General features: G+C 37.9%; 1 protein-coding gene across 4 annotated transcripts in view; it reads right to left on the bottom strand.

Moving 5' to 3' along the window:
• Window positions 1-19,900, bottom strand: part of DENND2B (DENN domain containing 2B) — a 174,147-nt gene extending 154,247 nt beyond the window's left edge. For 3 of the 4 annotated variants that reach the window (XM_024757029.1, XM_024757032.1, XM_024757033.1), the window contains exons 1-2: window positions 19,123-19,211; window positions 17,245-17,316 (exon numbers count right to left, since the gene is read on the bottom strand). The gene's annotated coding sequence lies outside the window, so the exon portion shown is untranslated. Of the gene's footprint in view, window positions 1-17,244; window positions 17,317-19,122; window positions 19,212-19,644 lie in introns of those variants that run through there. The other variant, XM_024757030.1, reaches the window with a different exon arrangement.
• Window positions 19,901-20,051: the final 151 nt, after the last annotated feature.

Here is a 20,051-nt window from a genome sequence, read left to right as displayed (position 1 = left end):
GAGCTGGGAGAGTCTGGGAAAAGCTGCCTGTACAGCCCGCCTGCCTTCAAACTAACCGATGAGCTCTTTCCGCTCTCCCAGCCCTAGGCTAGGGGAGCCCTGCAAAACCCAAAAAGACGCTAAAAGAAGCTACATTTGGTATTGCAGGAGTAGCGGAAGAACTCTGAAAGCACTAGGGTTCCAAGGCGTCTGGTCTGAACCGAAAGTTCTAAGGGCATTCTGAGAATTTGTTTTAAATACTCCATTAGCTTGCAAAACCAAAAACTGGAAAAGGGTGTCATTAAAGAAAAAGCAATATAATACTAGCAGTGAGAATCTGTGATTTATTAGTGGAATTCTTAAAGAAATTGTTAACTCAGTATGACTATCCACTTGAAAAAGTATAATGCAAATCACTTAAAATCGAAACCGATACATACGTGGTGGGATGTTAGGAAGCCATGTAGCCCAATTTCTCATCCCATAAGTCACTATAAATAGAACTTAATGTTGAAATGCACAAAATTGACTTTCACAAACCTAGTTACATTTTGTAGGAGCAAACGTATATGAATGACCATACCTGATTCGGGAAGATCCCACATGCCGCAGAGCAACTAAGCCCGTGCACCACAACTACTGAGCCTGCGCTCTAGAGCCCGCGAGCCACAACTACGGAATCTGTGTGCTACAACTACTGAAGCCTGCGCACCCTAGACCCTGTGCTCCTCAACAAGAGAAGCCACCGCAATGAGAAGTCTGCGTACCACAACGAAGAGTAACCCCCACTTGCCACAGCTAGAGAAAGCCCGCACTGCCAAAAATAAATAAATAAATAAATATACTAAATAAATAAATAAAATTTGTTTTTTTTAAAAAAAGAATGACCATAAACAGACTCTAAGGCCAAGACATGTTTCCAAAGCCCAAGCCAATTCAACTGTCACATACCCTAAAGAAGTACTTACTCAGTTGCAGGGCAAGCGTCAAAAATAATGGGGGGAAAAAAAATGGGGAGTTTAAGATATTGATACATCTTGAAGATAATTTAACTTGTTCTTGATCCAACAGAAAAAGTGGCAAGAACCAAACTGATAGTCTATTGTTCCTTTGCCAAAAAAGGATATTAACATGAATTACTAGTATTAATGCTTTATCTCAATAAAATTGGTGCCAGAGCATATGTTTGGCCTTTCTAGCAGAAGGCCTTACATAGTTGTCTATGTGTGAAAAATATGTCAGTCTTTGGTAAAGTGAATTGGTTCTACATAAGGAAAACCCAAGATTTTCATTTCTCTACTGGTAAACACAGGAGAAAACCTGAAACTAGGGAAATCAAAACAAGCTTTACTCCAAACTCAGAAAGTTCACTGACATGCTTGAACCCTTCAGGAGACTTGGGCTATCTGGATGGACTGAGCCTTCTCCAGTCTTCTCCAATCTCAAATTAGGGTGGTTCTACCATCCACAAGCAACAAGAGAAGTCATGTAGAAGAATCCTCAGGGAACACAAGCCACAAAATTTAACAATGCTCCAGGCAAATTCCACCTGCAGCTCCCAAGCTCTGTACAGAGGTACTTAAGTTTCCCACTTCCAAAACTATTAAAACTTCTATTAAAGTCTTGTTCTTCTTGTGCGTGACCCCTGTAAAGAAAGCCAAGTCACTGGAAAGCAACAAGATGTTCTCTCTTCAGACCCAGGATAGTAACGGTTTTCATCTCTGGCAGCTACTGCTGCTGCTGCCTCTTACACGTGCTAAAGAAAAGTAAGAGAGCAATAATGACATACAAATAGTTGTTCTTTTTGTTTGCCAATGCTTTGCAAATTATGCATCAAACTTTTTTAATTCCTAAGAAAAACCTTAATTAGATATTCTCTTTCAGAAATAAAAGTAACATCCCTTAGCTTTTCTAAATATAGTCTTGAGTCTAAACTCCACTGATGTCAGTGTTAGTTCATCTTAATACTAGCCAAAGATTTATTAGAGACACTGACATCTGAAATGTTTTTAAAGCTATTTTAAATGGTATTAATTTAGTGATTTGCATTAACCTAATGTCCACATCACTTGACAAAAAAAGCCAACTATGTATAAGGTGCTAAGGGAGGTATAAGCTCTATGAGGACACGGACTAGGCCTATCTTGCTAAAAACTGTAGCCTATGTGCCTAACACAGTGCCCAGCATGAAGAGGTACACAATAAATATATGCTATTTGAATAAATGAAAGATAAATAAAAACACTCCTCATAAGGTTACAATTCAGTAGAGGCATGTGACTTGTAAACAGAATGAAATAACATCTTTAGAAAGGATACCAGCAACAAAAAGAGAGGAAGGAATAATTAGCATTAGCTGGGTTTGGATTTTAATCACAATATATATTCAGAAATGTGCAGAGACTGCTGCAAATAAGAAGCGTTTATAAGAAGAATTTGGTGTATTTCGTGCCTAATTTAGGGATCTCAGAGATACACTTTCCCATGTCCCCATTATTCAGTCCCCTCAACACAGAGCCAAGACAAGATTTGAGCATAAACATCCTGGCTCTAATTTGGATAGCATGAATGCTGTTCCTTTCATCCTCTCTCATACATCTCCTCCACCCCCAAGCCATTTCCTCTGTACTGTCTTCTGTCAGTCTAATGAAAGTTTCCTAATCTTTAGAAGCAGTAGCTTTGGTTCTCTTTGTGTGGAGAAGTACAATACACTCTGATTACATGGTTATATTCCATACAGATGCCTGGCAACACATCTTATAGCTAAGGGTCTGTTTAATATTTTAACTTTGAGGGACTTATAATTCAACTATTTTGCCGTATACCAAAATAGCACTTGATGTCACAGAGATGGGCTTTACTTCCTTTTGCTATTTTAAACCCTGTGCTTGAGCATGGTGAGTAGTTTGGGTTTTCTGGTTCATGGATTTTGCTTTGGCATTTTTTTTTCCTTTGAGGAACAAAGGGCTTAAGATTTTCAAGGAAGTCTTTCAGGTGTACAGGTCTAGTACTCATGAAGCAGTTATTTCCTCCTAGGTACTCTGCCTATAATATTATATGTGGTCATTAAAAGGGCAATGGTGGCTTACTTATGCCACATGATCCAAATAACCAGGTTTCTCTAAGGCGGGCAACCGGAAAAGATGGTCGGCCCAGATGACCTTTAAGTTTTCTAGGTCATGCTCTTCCACATATCACTTCCTTTTTTCAAAAATTTTTGTTTTTAATAAAAATAGTATGTTTTGTTGAAACAGCTAAACTTAAATGCTAAAGACTGAAATCATCCTAAAACATTTTTTAAAGAAAATAATCACTAATCCATAACCTCAACAAGTACTATTTAATCCAATCCTGCTTTCCATTCTCCCTAAATGTAAGTAGAGCCTCATTTCTAAAGCACCCCATATTTACCTTTGGAGTTTTTCCATAAGCTTTAAGACTTTGGGCCAGTTTTGACATAAAACAACCTCTGATCTGTAATCTCCAGGGGCCCAGCACACCTCAGAAATAGCTATCAAGAGTGCAAAGGGATGACCTTGTCACTCCCTTTGGCTTTTTACTTTCCTCTTTTCCAAGCCCCTTAAAAGGCGAATGGGGCTTACTTAAATTCACACAGATGTTAACTAAGTCAGTAGTATGAATCCTAGCAACTAGTTTTTGCAGTCAGTAAAGCGTAATAGTGTGTACTAAATTACTAATTCCTACATCTCCTAACCCTTCAGAATCACATAAGAAGCTTGTCAGAAATACAGATTCTGGCTCCAGTCCCAGATCTACAGAATTAGAATCTCCAAATTTAAGAAACACTAGACTAAACTAATTCTAAGATCTCTGTCAGTTGTATGTATGGCAATTTTCCCTTAGAAGAAAGCCCCTCTATCACCACACATTCATACAGGCTTTCCTAAAGGAATCAAGCAAGATATCATATGAATTGAAATAGAATATAGTTCTTTCCTTCACAGTAAGCAACATACTGGAGCACAGTTACCTTTACAGCCTAACTTTGAAAAAAAAAAATCCTTAAACTGAATGCTTTAAAAAATTATTCCTACTACACATTGTTTACAAAAGTTTAAGAAGATTTTAAAATTGAGGAATTGATTGTAGGGGGAAAGAATTACAGAACCCAAAATTGTGTACAAAAATTTTTAACATTGTGACTTAAGAAAACACATTAAAAATATATATATAGGGCTTCCCTGGTGGCGCAGTGGTTGAGAGTCCGCCTGCCGATGCAGGGGACGCGGGTTCGTGCCCCGGTCCGGGAAGATCCCACATGCCGCGGAGCAGCTGGGCCCGTGAGCCATGGCTGCTGAGCCTGCACGTCTGGAGCCTGTGCTCCACAACGGGAGAGGCCACAACAGTGAGAGGCCCGCATACCGCAAAAAAAAAAAAAAATTATATATATATATATATATATGTAAGATATATACCTGGTTTAAAAACAGTATAAAAGAAAATATAAAAAAGTCTTCCTTCCCACTCTTGTCCTCCAGTTCCTCTCTCTTCAGGCAATCACTGGAGTTTCTTGTATATTTTTTCAGAAATGTTCAAAGGGAATGCAAAATTATTTATGTGTGCATAATACATTTTTGAGAGGAGAGGTCCATATACTGTAACAGATTTTCAAAGAGGTTCATAATCTCAAAAAAGGTGAAAATCACCAGCAAGGCCGAGGGTTTAAGTTCTACCGCAGTGTATTGGTAGGTTAGCAGGATTAAACTTCCAGTTTGCTTCTGAATACTACTATGCACAATTCCAGACTACAAAATAGCTTCAGCAAGCAATGTTGGTTAACGTACAGATATGGTTTAGAAATACCACATCTGTTTGTAAATAACCTCCTAATTTTATGTTTTTCTCAAACAATCCCTCCAACAAATAGTTCCTCCTGTTGACTGACTGACAATGAAAATCTGTAAGAAATTTCTGGCATATACATACACACAGACAGTAGATATTTTTCTCTCACAACCTGAAATTTTTCTATTGGGATAAAATAAAGATTTTATTTATATCTACACAGAATTTAAGGGGGAAAATTAACAGTATTCCTGGTAGATATAATTAACATATGTTTGGGGTTATTAATAAAGATCTTAAGAACCTATCCTTTAAGATATAAATTAATTTTGTCAAGATAGTAAATCTCCTTTGGATTTCAGTGATTATTACTTTCTTAAGTGTTTTAACTGGGATTTTAACATAAAATTACAAATAAGTTATTAGTTTGTTAAAGTATTTAAGGGATAATGGAACTGAACTACTTCACTTATCTCCTTTTTCATAGTAGAATCTATTTTCCTTGCCTAAATAGTGCCTTTCACTCTCCCCTTCCGAAGTACATGAAAGATATAGTACCTAAGAGCAAGGTGTTTTTTCTATAATCAGCTTACAAGAAGGTTCAGTCAGACCTAAGTTCATTTCTTTTCTTGTTCTATAATGTTGTTTGGGGTTTTATTCCAAATACTAGGCTATTTAGTATTTATTTTAAAAAAGTACTAGGATAGCTTGACTGATGATGCTGGGTGGGCTGGACCTGACAGAGAATAAGATGAGATGCCAGGTGCTCATTAGATGGATTAGAGACAAGAACAGGCTCAGAAAGCCTGGCTTAGACAGCCTTATATCAAAGAAATATCTCTACATTAAAGAATGACTTGCCCTTGTCACTAAGTTCACTGAATTTTGCCCAACAAGCATCCCCGAAATAAGAATTATAAGAATGTAATATCTTCTAGTCCATATTACTTGCAAAAAAAGAACCTATAATAAATAAGAAAAAATGATTATATAAATATAGCTATTTATTCACTCAACAAGTGTTTATTAAACACCTGCAATAAACTGATTTTGATCACGGGGAATAAAAGAGAAATAAATTGTACAAGCAAGTTTATAATCTATTGAGGAAGGTAAATATATATAAACAACTAGTCAGAATAAAATAAGTGGTATAAAAGAGACAATGAGGAGGAAATATAGAAATTTGCAGAAGTAGTAGAGATTCTTACTGAGAAATGAGGGAGAGAGGGCTGGAACTGAACCTTAAATGATTGTTAGAATTTCCATTCCAATAAATAGAAAAGAAGGGGAGATAATTCAAAACCAAAGGAATTGCCTGAGCTGTGAAATAGTAGCTTTAGGAACAATGACCGGCCCTCATTTGACTACAGTAACACAGACTAAAAATGTAGATTCAGTGGAAAACAGTTTGGCAGTTCCTGAGAAAGTTAAACACAGAATTACCCTATGACCCAGCAATTCCACTCCTAGGTATATACCCCAAAGATTAAAAACAGATGTTCAAATTAATACTTCTACACGAATGTTCACAGCAGCACTATTCATAATAACCAAAAGGTAGAAATAACCCAACTGTCCATCAACAGACGAATGGACAAACAAAATGTAGTATATTCATATAATGGAATATTATTTGGCCACAGAAAGGAATGAGGTATTAATACATGCTACAATGTGGATGAACATTTAAAACACCATATAAGTGAAAGAAGCCAGACACAAAGGTCACTATATTGTATGATTTCTCTGAACTATCCAAAACAGGTAAATGTATAGAGACAGAAAGAAAACTAGTGGTTGCCGGGGGCCAGGGTGAGGGAGAAATGGGTATAAGGACTCCTTTGGGGGTGATGAAAATGTTTTGGAGCTAGACAGAAGTGACGGTTGTACAACACTGTGAATGTAATTAACGCCACTGAACTGCACATTTAAAAATGATTAACTTTTATGTTGTATGAATTCCACCTCAATTTTAAATGGTAGATTAAAGGTCGGTGGTACATACTACTAGTGCTTACTAATATTCTTCCCAGTCCCCAGAAGTTTATATCATCCAGTCACCCTACAGTTACGCAGGGCCATGGGGCTGTTTTAGCAAACAGGCTGTGAGCAGAAGCAACACATGTCACTTCCTGGCCAAAGTACTGAAGAATGGGTAAGAGAAGAGAGGCCATGCCTCTCTCCCCTGCAAAGCCCTGTGAGACAATGGAGAAGACTGTGTCCCTGAATAAATGAGGCCCTCCCTATTGGCCCACGCTGGACATGTCGTATGAGTAAGAAATATGCTTTTGCCATCTTAAGTCACTGAAATTTTAGGGGTTGTTACTGCAGTGTAAACTAATCCTACTCTGACTAATATAGGGTCAGATCCAGGAAGACCATGAGAACAACATTAAGACATTTTAATCTTATTCTGAAGGGCGTAGAGAAACAATATTTTTGAGGAGAAAAGTGACATGATGTGCACTTGAGGAAAATAATTCTGGATGCAATGCGCTGAGTAAAGTATGAATAAGAGCAGTCCTCAGCCTCTGGTGCACATCAGAAATCACCTGAGGAGAGCTATAGTCATCTTCGAATTTCTTTATATTTCTGTAAAGAATAAAATATTTGTCCTCTGGGGAAAAAAATCATCCGAGGAGGTTTTCAAATTGCAATGCTCTGGTCCAGGGTGTCTCTAGATATTCTGAACCAGAATCTCTAGAGGCAGGGTCTTGGCACCTATAATTGAAACAAACTCTATGGGAAATTCTAGACTACAGGTTAGAGCCAAGGAGGAGATGTCTAGTCCTAAAATGACCAAGTTTACACGTTTAGTGATTTCAAATAAACAGTATAACAAAATAACTATTTTCTTGACAAATGGAATGATAAATGTTTAGGGAGTTTCTGTTAAAATACTAAGTTATTGAAAGGTTACTCACATTAACATTTGTATATTGCTACTAAGAGCTGAATAAAGAATGTTCATTTGGTATGCAGGGATTTAAGCTTTCGGGGCTTTTTGTTTAGTTTAGTTTTGGTTTGATTTTTCTTTTTAAAACCATGCCACAATGCCAAATCTTACATTTTTTTCTTTTTCCTGTTGAACTGATGCTACATTAAGATATAGGCACAAACATCTCCTAAGTGTTTTAAATCCATCCAATTGTTTGAGAAGGCATACGTGCTGGGCCAAAGAAGCCAAAACATTAGAGCTAGGAATTTTGATGAAGATAATAATTGCTTACAGACCAGCCTGTTTTAACTTGCTGAACAAAGAACACAATTTTATACCACATTTTCATCACAGGCTTTTTCTCTGCATAATCACTACTATACATAATGAGCACTTTGAAAAGGGAGATTATTTACAGGTTAAAGAGTAAGGAAGTTATCAGTTAGATTCCACCATCTTCAAAATTTCACTTACTCAAACTTTACATTAATTAAAAAAACTTTTTTTGCTGGCCTAAGCACTGTTTTGAATCTTTATAACCCATTTGTTTAGGGTGCACAGCAAAAATCTAGGAACAAAGACACTGTTAATTTCCAGTTAATTTCCCTGAATGGTTATAACCTTGGATAGGTCAATAATTTCTTTGTGCCTTAGTTCTTTTCTAGGACATTTCTATATAGCAATACAGTTCCATCTTTCTCACATCTGAAAGCTGTATTCAGGCTCTGTGCCTATGTCAGGAGTTATGCCCTCACTCCTTCTCCCATTCAGTTACTTCCATCACTTGCAGACCCCATAATTCAATACTCAACCAATATTTATTAAGGGCTTAATCCAGGACAGGCAATGCAGTGAGGGTGGGGATGAGTTCAGTCCACAAAGAACAGTGATGCTAGTTTCCTGACTAATAGAATGGATGTCTCAGTCATTTTGCTTGTTTCATCCTGATTCTGGATTTCCTATTCTTTACTTCCTCTGGAATATGTAGCTGGAAGTCCTGAAAATCAAGGTAGTATAAATTCTGAGTATCGGGTTAAGGCAAGTCACTCGGTGATCACATGGTTATAGGGCCACACAGTCCAGAAGTCAATATGGTTTCAAGACACAGATTAAGAAGTCACAGAAGGGACCAAAGCCACCAATTCACAAGGCCAAGATAACTCTTTGTTTGTGGTACCAGTGGTGATCCTAGGTTTGCTCAATCTTTTTGCCCTTACAACTCCAGCCTCTAAGGCAGAACTCTGTGGACCTCAGCAAGCTATGTAGATTTCTGATTCCCCTGAAGCAGGGAGCCATTCATCTCAGCACCTAAGCCTTCAGTATCAGTGTGCGAAAGCAGGGTCATGACTTCCAACTAAGTCTGAAATCTTGTAAATGACAGAGAGAAAGGAGGGTGGGAAGTGAGAGACCTATGTCGTCCAGATGTATAAAGGGTCAGATTCTAATGGTAGACCTTAAGTTTGAGACTCCAGACCCTGGACATGTGCTCATTATTCTCCATCTACCCATGCCACTGGTGTTTGTATGTCAATCTCTTATACTCTGTCTTTGATCTGTTGCTTGCCCTGAGCCTTGCCATTCAGAGGCTACCTGATTCTGATCCATGGCCTTGTTCTGATCTTGGATCATGGATATGCCCAATCTCAAACACTTATCTGGCTCTGGATCCCTAGCCCAGGCCTGATCACAAACTTTATTCTCTTGCCACCTATGCTCATGCCACTTATTTCAGTCTCACCACAGTTTCTTGTCCTCTTTCTGCATACATTGTTGCCTATAGTTTGGGGCTGGCTAGAATTTTAGAATCCTTTCTAGCTCATTCCGGCAGGACAAAGTAGGTAAGTAATAATTAGTTTATTTAACAACAGTGTACAGAGAAGACCTAAATTTGCTCACATTTAACTGTAGTATGTACATCACGTAATTATACCTTTCTGTATCTCAAATTTCTCTCTCTAAATTAATACATTTGCCATCACATTCCCTCAAAGATATATTTATACTTAATTAAAATAACATGTATTAATTAAAATAACATGTATTCTGAGGTTATAATAAAGCTATATATAATATGCTCCTGCATTCCTAACTGTAAAATGAGTATTAAGAACATTTAGAAACAAACTGGCTCCCTAAAAGGAATAAAAATTTTGAGTAATTTATTTTAAATATAGTACAGCCCACTTTACAAAATATTTCTGAAATGTTACATAAAAAGAAAAATATTATAAATGAATTAAGTAGAACATATTATTCAGAAGAAATTCAATGGTGGGTTCTTTTTCTTAGTGAGGAAAGATTTTGGAAATGTTATCAGTTGTCCCATAATTTAATAAGTTTTACATATTCAGATATAATTGCATTGAGTTTTCTGAAAGAGATTTATCTTAACAATCTTAGGGGAAAGGAATATTCTAAGTACATTTTATTGGGTTAACTCAGTTAAAGACTTTGATTTTCCTAGCAGGGAATTACTAAAACAGACACATTTTTCTTTTAAAGGCACAAGAATTCTCATTGTGCTAGTATAAAGAGTAGATTCTAAAGTGTTATATAAAGTATGCTTCTAAAATTTAAAAGAGTTAAAGGAGATTCCTCATCTCAATTCCTAGGAGATGCTGTATCTGGAAAGGGTAAACAGAAGCAAATAGTTTCCTGAAATTGTGCCAGGGCTACATGTCAACTGCCTGGCAGGAAATGCTTTTGGAGGGCCTAGATAAACAGACTATCATCTTTTTTTGGAAAAATCTTCTTCTTTGACTTCTTACAAAGCAAATGTACTGAGTCTAACTAGCATCATGAACACAATAAGCAGAAAAGGGCACAGAGGATTTTTAAATGATGGTATCTTTAGAATCTCTAACAAGTGATCTGTCCTTCACTTTTAACATACATGGACCTCACTGCTCAACAAGCATATACTCAGTATACGGTTGTTGAAATTTGCTGGTAAATTAAATCTTATCTTTCTATTAATTTTCATCATGATTTTGGTGAAGCTTTATCTTACAAGAAATTTTCATTTAGCAGCAGCTCTAAATACTTTAGCATTATACAATGATAAGATTTTCTTGCATTTATATAGCAATTAATTTTTCAAAATATTTTACATCCATTATCTTAATTTTTGTTCTAACATTTTATTTTACAAGTGCTAGCATTGATGCTAAGCTAGCATCTAACTAACATCTCATGAGATGTCAGTACAAAAATTAAATCAAAGATTAAGTTAGAGGACCAGACCTAACCTATTTGTCTGAAATATTTTCTAGTACATTTCCTTCTGTCCCCACTATGTACCAGATAATGGATCCAAAAATCCTACTGTCATATCTACTAAAATAAACCTTTGATCTCACCTCACTTTCTGAAACTGCAAAAAGCATGATGAGGATCTAGGTGTTGACTCAGAACACCTACTATCAGCTAGAGAAATCTCCTGCCTTGTATACAGTCTAGTCAGCATTTTTGTACCTCCTCTCTCCACCAGCCTACCTGTTCTGTTCTGCTACAATCCCATCACCCATCTTCTCTTCTGCTTTTCTCACACTGAAAGCATCCTATGCCCCACTCATCTTACGCCGAATCTTACGCAGTCCACAACCCAGAGCAAAATTTCCCTATAGCCCAAGTAACAAAGTAATATGAAATGTGGCATACCTCTCTACCTGCCTGCCTTAACCTGTAGTCAGGGCGCCTCAGATAACAATTTGAGCCACTGCAACTATGAGGTCCTTCTCCATATTCTACAGCCACCAGCCATTACTTCCAATATCCACCCAATCTGCTCCTTCCCTCCTAAACAGAACATCTTTACCTTAGTTACTATTGGGCCTCATGGGAAAAAACAAAACAAAACTTTGTGTGTAGACCATTTTATGCACTCTCCACAAAATGCGAAGGGGATGGTATGTGACTGGAAAAAGGTCACAAAACTGAAAGATACAAATATTTGAGTGTAAATAGTACATTTTAAATGATATAGTCACCCTATTATTTCTTTAAAATCTTAATTTATTTCTTAAAATAGGGTATACCTATAATTATAATTAGGTAAACTTAGTACAGACCAGGAAATATATGTAAAGTTTTCTCTAGGACTGGTATAAAACTAACCCTAGAAATTTGGTTTCCTACTCCACTTGTTAGAGCTTCCGGGAATGGAAATACATCCAAACATCAATACAGAACAGAGGCTTAATAAATGACCACTGAACAAATAAAGAAATATTGATGGAATGAATAAACATAAATTTCATCCTAAAGAATATGTAAAAGTAAATCTTAAGAGAGTTAAGAGTTATTAGGAGTTTGGGATTAACATAAACACACTACTACATATAAAATAGATAACTGGGACTTCCCTGGTGGCACAGTGGAACATTGGGAACACTTCCAGAATGATGGACTGAGGAGATTGACAAATCATCTATCCAAAAAGCCACATTAAAATAATACAAAATTATCAAAACAATCATTTCAAGATTTTGGGGGGGAAATTAACCAGAGGTACACAACAAATTGAAAAGCATTATTTAAAAGAACAACAACAACCGAACCTCTGTTAAGAAAAGTAGGGATCTGGGGCATCAGAGGCTGTTCTCATTCCCTATTCCCTACCCCCAACTCCAACATGATGATTCTATCAGGACAGGACAAGCCATGAAAACCAGCAGCTCTGCTGCTTGGAGGGTGATGGCTTAATTTGGTGTCCAGAGTATTGTCGGAAACAAATGACCTTAGAAAATAAGTGGTAAACTATCACCAAAAATTAATATTACAGCTGGCTGAGACTGCAGCACTGGTTGGGGCAAGCAATAGAGCAGCCAGAAATTTAAGTGAGACTCAGCGAACAGTCGTAGTAGACCTTGATAAGCTCTCACGTATCCGTGGTGGTCTGGAAGGTGTGCCCATGTCCAAGGTTATGCACTGGCTGAATGTGAGGCCTTGCATATACAGAAAATAAAAGTCACAGCAGACTTGACTGAACTTTAAATGTGTTGCTCAAGTCATACACAGATACTCAGCAAAGGGTAAAGCCAAACTAGGCTCAAGATATTTAAGTACAACCTGTTACCAATCATTAGCTGACCACTAAACTATGCTGACAATCCCTAGGAAGTCAGGCTTAAAAATAAAAACAAGAATTAAAAGAAAAAAAACTGAGGAGACACATCAGTGGCCACACATTGCAGGGCAAACAGACTCTACAGACTTAGTCCAGGCACATTACCAAACAGCCAACAAACAACAGTAGCAGCAACAACCCCTGGTGAGGGGGAAGATCAGAATCGAGAGTTGCTATATTATCTAAAACAGAGGTCAGCAAACTATAGTCCACAGCCCAATTATGGCCCATTGCCTGTTTTTTTTACATAAAGGTTTTTTTGGAAGACATCTATGCTCATTCATTTACACATTGCCTATGTCTGCTTTCCCACTACAGCAGAGTTAGTTAGTTACAACAGAGACCACATAGCTTGCAAAGCCTAAAATATTTACTGTGTGGTCCTTTATAGAAAACATTTGTTAGTCCCTGATCTAAAATGTTCAGTTTTCAACAAAAAATTATGAGACATACAAATAAATAGGAAAGGGAGGCCTATATACAGAAAGAGGACACACTTAATAGAAACTGGCTCTGAGGGGGCCTAAATGTTAGACTTAACAAAGATTTCGGGCTTCCCTGGTGGCGCAGTGGTTGAGAGTCCGCCTGCCGACGCAGGGGACACGGGTTCGTGCCCCGGAGCGACTGGGTCCGTGGGCCGTGGCCGCTGAGCCTGCGCATCCGGAGCCTGTGCTCCGCAACGGGAGAAGCCACAACAGTGAGAGGCCCGCGTACCACAAAAAAAAAAAAAAAAAAAAAAAAAAACAAAGATTTCAAGGCAGCTGTTATAAATATGTTCAAAGAACTGAAAAAATAAACAAGTTTTTAAATTAAAGTATGACAACAACTCAATAGAGAATATCAATCAAAAGATAGAGATTATAAAACAAAACAAATGCCAGAGTTGAAAAGCACAGTAACTGAAATGAAAATTCACCAAGGGATTCAACAGCAGATTTGAGATTGCAGAAAAAAAGAATTAGTGACCTTGAAGACATATCAATAGAGATTATCCAATCTAAAGAAAAGAAAGGAAAAACGATAAAGAAAAATAAACACATACTAACATATGTGTAAGGGGAGCCCCAGAAGGAGGAGAGAGAGAGAGAAGGGCAGGAAAAAATGGCCCCAAACTTTCCAAATATGAGGAAAAACAATCTACCCATTCAAGAAGTGTAATGAACTCCAAGTGCAATGAACACAAGAATCCACAAAAAACCTACTAGTACCAGCAAATGAATTCAGCAAGGTCACAGGACACAACATCAATATGTAAAAATCAACTATATTTCTATATACTAGTACATAATCTGCAAATAAAATCAGGAAAACAATTCTACTCCCAATGACATAAAAAATTAAGTATTTAATACATTTGTTAAAAGAAGTGCAAGAGTACAGTAATAGCTATACAACATTGCTGAGAAAAACCTAAAAAAAAAAACTGAAATACATAGATGTTCCATTTTCATGAATTCAAAAACCTAATGTTAAGATTACAATTCTTCCTAAATTGACCTATAGATTCAGTACAATCTCTATCAAAATCCTAATAATTATGCATAAGCTGATAAGCTGAATTTAAATTTTATGGAAATACAAATGACCTAGAATACCAAAACAATTTTTAAAATTAAGAACATAGTTGATGGATTCATAGCTGCCAATTTCCAAACTTACTAGAAAGCTATAATAATCAAGACAGTGTGATACTGACATAAGGACAAACACAGATCAATGGAACAGAATTAAAAATCCAAAAGCTGATCCTTATATTTAATTTGTTAAATAATTGATATTTAACAAAAGTGCCAAAGCAATTTAATGAGAAAAGGATAGTCTTTTCAACAAATGGTACTAAGATAATTGGACATCTGCATGTAAAGAGAAGAATAAAGACCCTTACCTCATAACACATAAAAATGAATGCAAAATGGCATAAACCTAAATGTAAAAACTAAAATATAAAGCTTTTAGAAGAAAACATAGGGAAAAAATTTTCAAGACCTTTGGTTAGGGAAAGATATATTTAGATATGACACCAAAAATATTGTGCAATCCATAAAAGAAAAAAATTAATAAGTTGGACTTCCATCAAAATTTAAGATGTTTGTGCTTCAAAAGACACTATTGTGAAAATGAAAGCCATGACTGGGAGAAAATACTTATAAATCATATGACTGATAAAGAATTCTTGTTAAAAATAAGAACTCTTGGGCTTCCCTGGTGGCGCAGTGGTTGAGAGTCCACCTGCCGATGCAGGGGACACAGGTTCGTGCCCGGGTCTGGGAAGATCCCACATGCCGCGGAGCGGCTGGGCCAGTGAACCATGGCCGCTGAGCCTGCACGTCCGGAGCCTGTGCTCCGCAACGGGAGAGGCCACAACAGTGAGAGGCCCACGTACCGAAAAATAAAAAAAAATAAGAACTCTTATAACTCAATTTTTTAAAAAAATTTTAAAAATGGAGCAGAAGATTTGAATAGACATTTCATGAAAGAAGAAATAGGAATAGCTAATAACCGCAAGAAAACATGTTCAACATCATTAGCCATTAAGGAAATGAAAATTAAAATCACAATGAGATACTACTTCACACCCATTAGAATGACTATAATCAAAAAGACAATAACAGGGACTTCCCTGGTGGTCCAGTGGTTAAGAATCTACCTTCCAATGCAAGGAACACAGGTTCAATCCCTGGTTGGGGAACTAAGATCCCACATGCCGTTAGGCAACTAAGCTAACACTCCGCAACTACTGAGCCCGTGCACTCTGGAGCCCATGCGTCACAACTAGAGAGCCCACATGCTGCAACTACTGAGGCTGCATGCCACAAGTAGAGAGCCTGTGAGCCGCAACTACTGAACCACGTACTGCAACGAGAGATCCTGCACGCCGCAACTAAGACCCGACGCAGCCAAATTGAAAAAAAAAAGACAATAACAAGCACTGAGGAGGATGTAGAAAAATTGGAACCTTCATACATTGCTTGTGGAAATGTAAAATGGTACAGCCACTCTGGAAAACAGTTTGGCAGTCTCTTAAAATGTTAAACATAAATTTACTGTAGCACCCAGCAATTTAACTCCTAAGTATCTCCCCAAGAGAAATGAAAACCTGTATCCACACAAAGTCTTATACCCAATCTTTTATAGCAGCCTTATTCATAACAGCCCCAAGCTGGAACAACTGGTAAATGGATAAACAAAATGTAGTATATTAATATAGTGATGCAATATTATTCAGCCATTAAAAGGAATGAAGTACTGATACATGCTACAATATGGATGAACCTCAAAAACATCATGCTAAGTGAAAGAAGCCAGACAAAAAGGTCACATATTATATGATGCATTTATAGGAACTGGACAGAAAAGGCAAATTTATAGAAATGGCAAGCAAAATAGTGTTCGCCTGGGTCTAGGGGTGGGAGCTAAGACTGACTGCACATGGTGGACACTAGGGTTCTTTTTTAGGTCATGAAAATGTTCCAAGACTGGATTGTGGTGATGACTGCATAAATTAACTAAAATTAAAATAAATTAACTGAATTGTATACTTCGATCAGGTGAAGTTTATATATAAATTATGCCTCAAAGTAGTTTTTTAAAAACTCTACATGGATTCCAACTATTTATATCTTCCAAAATTACTATTCCTTTAATCTCTGATGTTTTTAAAATGACAAAACTTTTCACTAATCATTCCTGCTCTGCAATCAATTTTTTAACTTCCAGTCAATTTTTAACATTTTGTGAAAGCTAATTCTCAGAAGTTGGTTTCATTTTCTTTAATCTATATAATTGAGATGACAATTTTGATGAGTTTCTTTCATTCCCCAATAACCCAATGAGTTGATGTAATCAGGCAAAATGAATGATCTAATGACTCACTCAGTCATGATATAATGACTGTAATACTACTTTACAAAGCTATAATGATTCTAAAGCTCTCTAAGTCTCCTGAAGAAATAAAAATACCACCTGTCAGATAAAATGATTTATACATTCTTCGGTATGTACAGTATAAATCATTGTCTAACTGGCATGACACCCACTTTCGCATCCTACGTTTTTAACCCTTTTTTGCCCCCTCCACATAGAGAAAAAGAATTTACACTGCTCTTCACTAGATTTGTTTTTTGTCCTCAAAAAGTCCCAAATACGGCATCAATCTCTTTCCTCAGATCTCAGGAATAAAGACTTCCTCCAGTCATCTATTCCCCCAAACATAGGCAAATAACTTCTATGTGTTCTCTGTAATGAATTTACCCTTATGAAGAGAGAAATCATGGAAGACTTATACCAGTGGTTTCTTTCTCCATCAATGATCAGATACATTCCTGATTATATGCCCTCCCTCTATTTGTTGGTCCATTTCTAAGTCTCTACCAGTGGCTTTCAGGAGTACCTGGCTTGGGCTGTGTTTGATTCACAAGGGTCCTGATGGCAGGTCATGTTCCATCATTTTTTTCCATCCAATCTTAAAAAAGAGAAAAAGGATTTGCTCAATCTGTGGCTTACAGTACAAATGTTGAAATTATTTTTAAATATATATATATATATTTATAAACATAAAGACAAACACAAAGATTTAATTTCATGTCAGTCTTCAGGCTTCAGTTTCATTCCAAGCAACTTCTTTCCCATATATTTCTAAATGTTAAATTCTGGAAAAATTAGTTACAACTGAATATTCATTGAATTCATTAAAGTGTATGTATGTGGATTTTTTTAAGAAGCCAATTCTTACTTGGCCTAAAAGGAATCTATTTAAATTAAAAATTCAATCAGTAAATTCAACAAATATCTATTGAACACCTACTGCTCAACAGTCCCTGGATACTTAGGGACAAATAAGGAACAGTTTCCACCTTCAAGAAGTTTATAAGCTGATAGGAGAGAACTAATCAGAACCACATATAATTTAAATCAGATTGGGATAAGTACCACAATATTAAAAAAAAAAAAGCCATGAAAACATAGGTTGTACGTGGGAATCAGGGAAGATTTCAAAAACTTCCCTTGACAAAAAGATAATGCTTCAACTGTAATGGAACTGGGAGTGGAGAGTAGTAACAGAATCCTGGGGAAGAGAGTCAAGTGGGGTGCAGTGTAGATGTAGTCTCAGATGAGTGAGGGCATATTGGGAGAGAAGACTGAAGTCTGATAAAGATAATAATACTAGCTAATATTTATTGAGCATTTACTATGTGCCAAGTACTATTTAAAGCACTTTACATATATTAACTTATTGGATCCTCACAACTACCCTATGAGGAATGTAATTATTCCCATTTTATAGATGGCAAAACTGAGGTATAGAACAGTTAAGTAGTCTGTTCATGGTTACACAGATAACAGTTATGCAGCCAGGATCTTGAAATCCATAAATAATAAAAGAAGAACAAATTCTATCTCACCCCTAACTACATTCATTATAAGAGCAATTAACAGGTGTCTTAACTACCCCTTCTCCCATTAATTCCTAAGCCATCCTTCAAGGCCCAGCTCAAATGTTTCCTTCCTACAAAACCTTTCTTGATCCCCCAGCTGAACAATATATATTTCTCCTCTAAGCTTCATAGCACTTATCTGGATCAATCTTACAGCAAACAGCTTATGAACAAAATCTTAATATTTCATTCCTAGCATTACAGATTTTATGTGCATCATTCCCTCTTTTAAGTTCTCCTTTATACTTTGTATTCTCCACCACTCCTAGGGCAGTGCCTGGCACATAATGGTAGCTATATCTATGGAGCACTTATTCTTGGCAAGGCATTGTGCTGAGTATTTTACAGGAATTCTCTCACAAAATCCTTACAGCAACCCTATTCATACATTCAATCGCTATTTTCAGTCCCTTCTGTGGCAAATAAAAACTAGATGACTCTTAAACTCAGTAAACAAGGCAGATATGATCCATGTCCTCAAGAAGCCCACAGTCTATGAAGATTGGTACTATTGGTATCCTCTAGAATAGAGATGAGGAAAAGTGAGACTCAAAGAAGTTAATTTGTTTGCCCAGAATCACACAGCAAAAAAGTGGCAGAGTCTGAATTCAAACTCAGCTCTCCAGACTGGATATTTGGGACCCTGTGCATAAAACCACTATGGTCTAAAGGAGGCACCTAATAAACATTTATTGAAGGAAACGTTTTAGAAAACTCCTACAATGAAAACTATCCCGAGGATAATGAAGACTGCCATTCAATTTCGCTCTGAGAGGAAAGCAGGAAATGAGCAACAGTACAGATGGAGGTTGTAGTAGTATCCTCATACACACCTGATAGCTCAGAACTGCTAATCAAGCCATCTGCTGAGGAGACCTGCTCAGCACTGAGGATTTCCTCGTGTCCCTTAAAGTGGTCCCTCCTGAGCAACAAGGCCTCGCTGCGCGCCAGGATGGTGTAGCGAAGTCACTAATTCTCAATGAGACCCTGGGTCTCCTACCAGATAACCGGTGGCGTGGAATGGAAGGTAAAGACGCACGGCTCCTTATTTAAACGTGGGGCAACTATTCTTGAAAGGTGAACCCCCGCCCCCGAGAGAAGCGGCCTCCAAAAAAGGTGTGAGTCTATACTTCTCACCGGAGGAGTGAGAAAGCAACCACGAGGGGATTTCGAGAGACCCTACACACAACGCAGGCACCCCTGGCCCTGTGGGCCGGACATCCCACAGCCCACAGCCTGCTGGCCAGACAGACTCCCTTCTGCAAACGCCACTGTGGCAGCCGCACTGTTTGGCCTATCCTAGTCATCTCCCAAACAAAAGAGGTTTTAGAGTAGCGATATCCCAAAATACAGACCAGGCATTAATAGGCGCCTGGAGGCACGCGTCTTACTCCCCACGATTTCTTAGCCCAACAGACCACCTGACTTTACACCAGGTTCTCCGCGTTGGGCGGCAGAGACGACCTCTAAGGGCCAGATCCTGGCCCAGGGGCTCCTGCGACAGCGTGGACAGACAGCCTCCGCCACTGGGTCGACTCCGGTTCCCGCGACCCGCCAGCTGGCAGGCCCCGCCCCGCCCCCTACGCTCTGGCAGTTAGCCCGGCAACCCGCTCGCAGGAGCAGCGGCCGGGACACAGTAGGCTTGTCCTGTGAGGGCCGCACGCTTCACCGCCCCCGCCACGCCCCTCGACCCCTCACCGCCAATGGCCTGCTGCGCCGGCGCAGCATGCTCCAGGCCCAGCCCTCCCTCGACGACCGTGCG

The sequence above is a fragment of the Neophocaena asiaeorientalis genome, unplaced genomic scaffold (assembly GCF_003031525.2).
Source record: "Neophocaena asiaeorientalis asiaeorientalis breed wild unplaced genomic scaffold, Neophocaena_asiaeorientalis_V1.1 scaffold504, whole genome shotgun sequence".
Lineage (NCBI taxonomy): Eukaryota > Metazoa > Chordata > Mammalia > Artiodactyla > Phocoenidae > Neophocaena > Neophocaena asiaeorientalis.
Note: the sequence above shows the minus strand (reverse complement) of the source record. Positions and strands in the feature narration are given on the sequence as shown.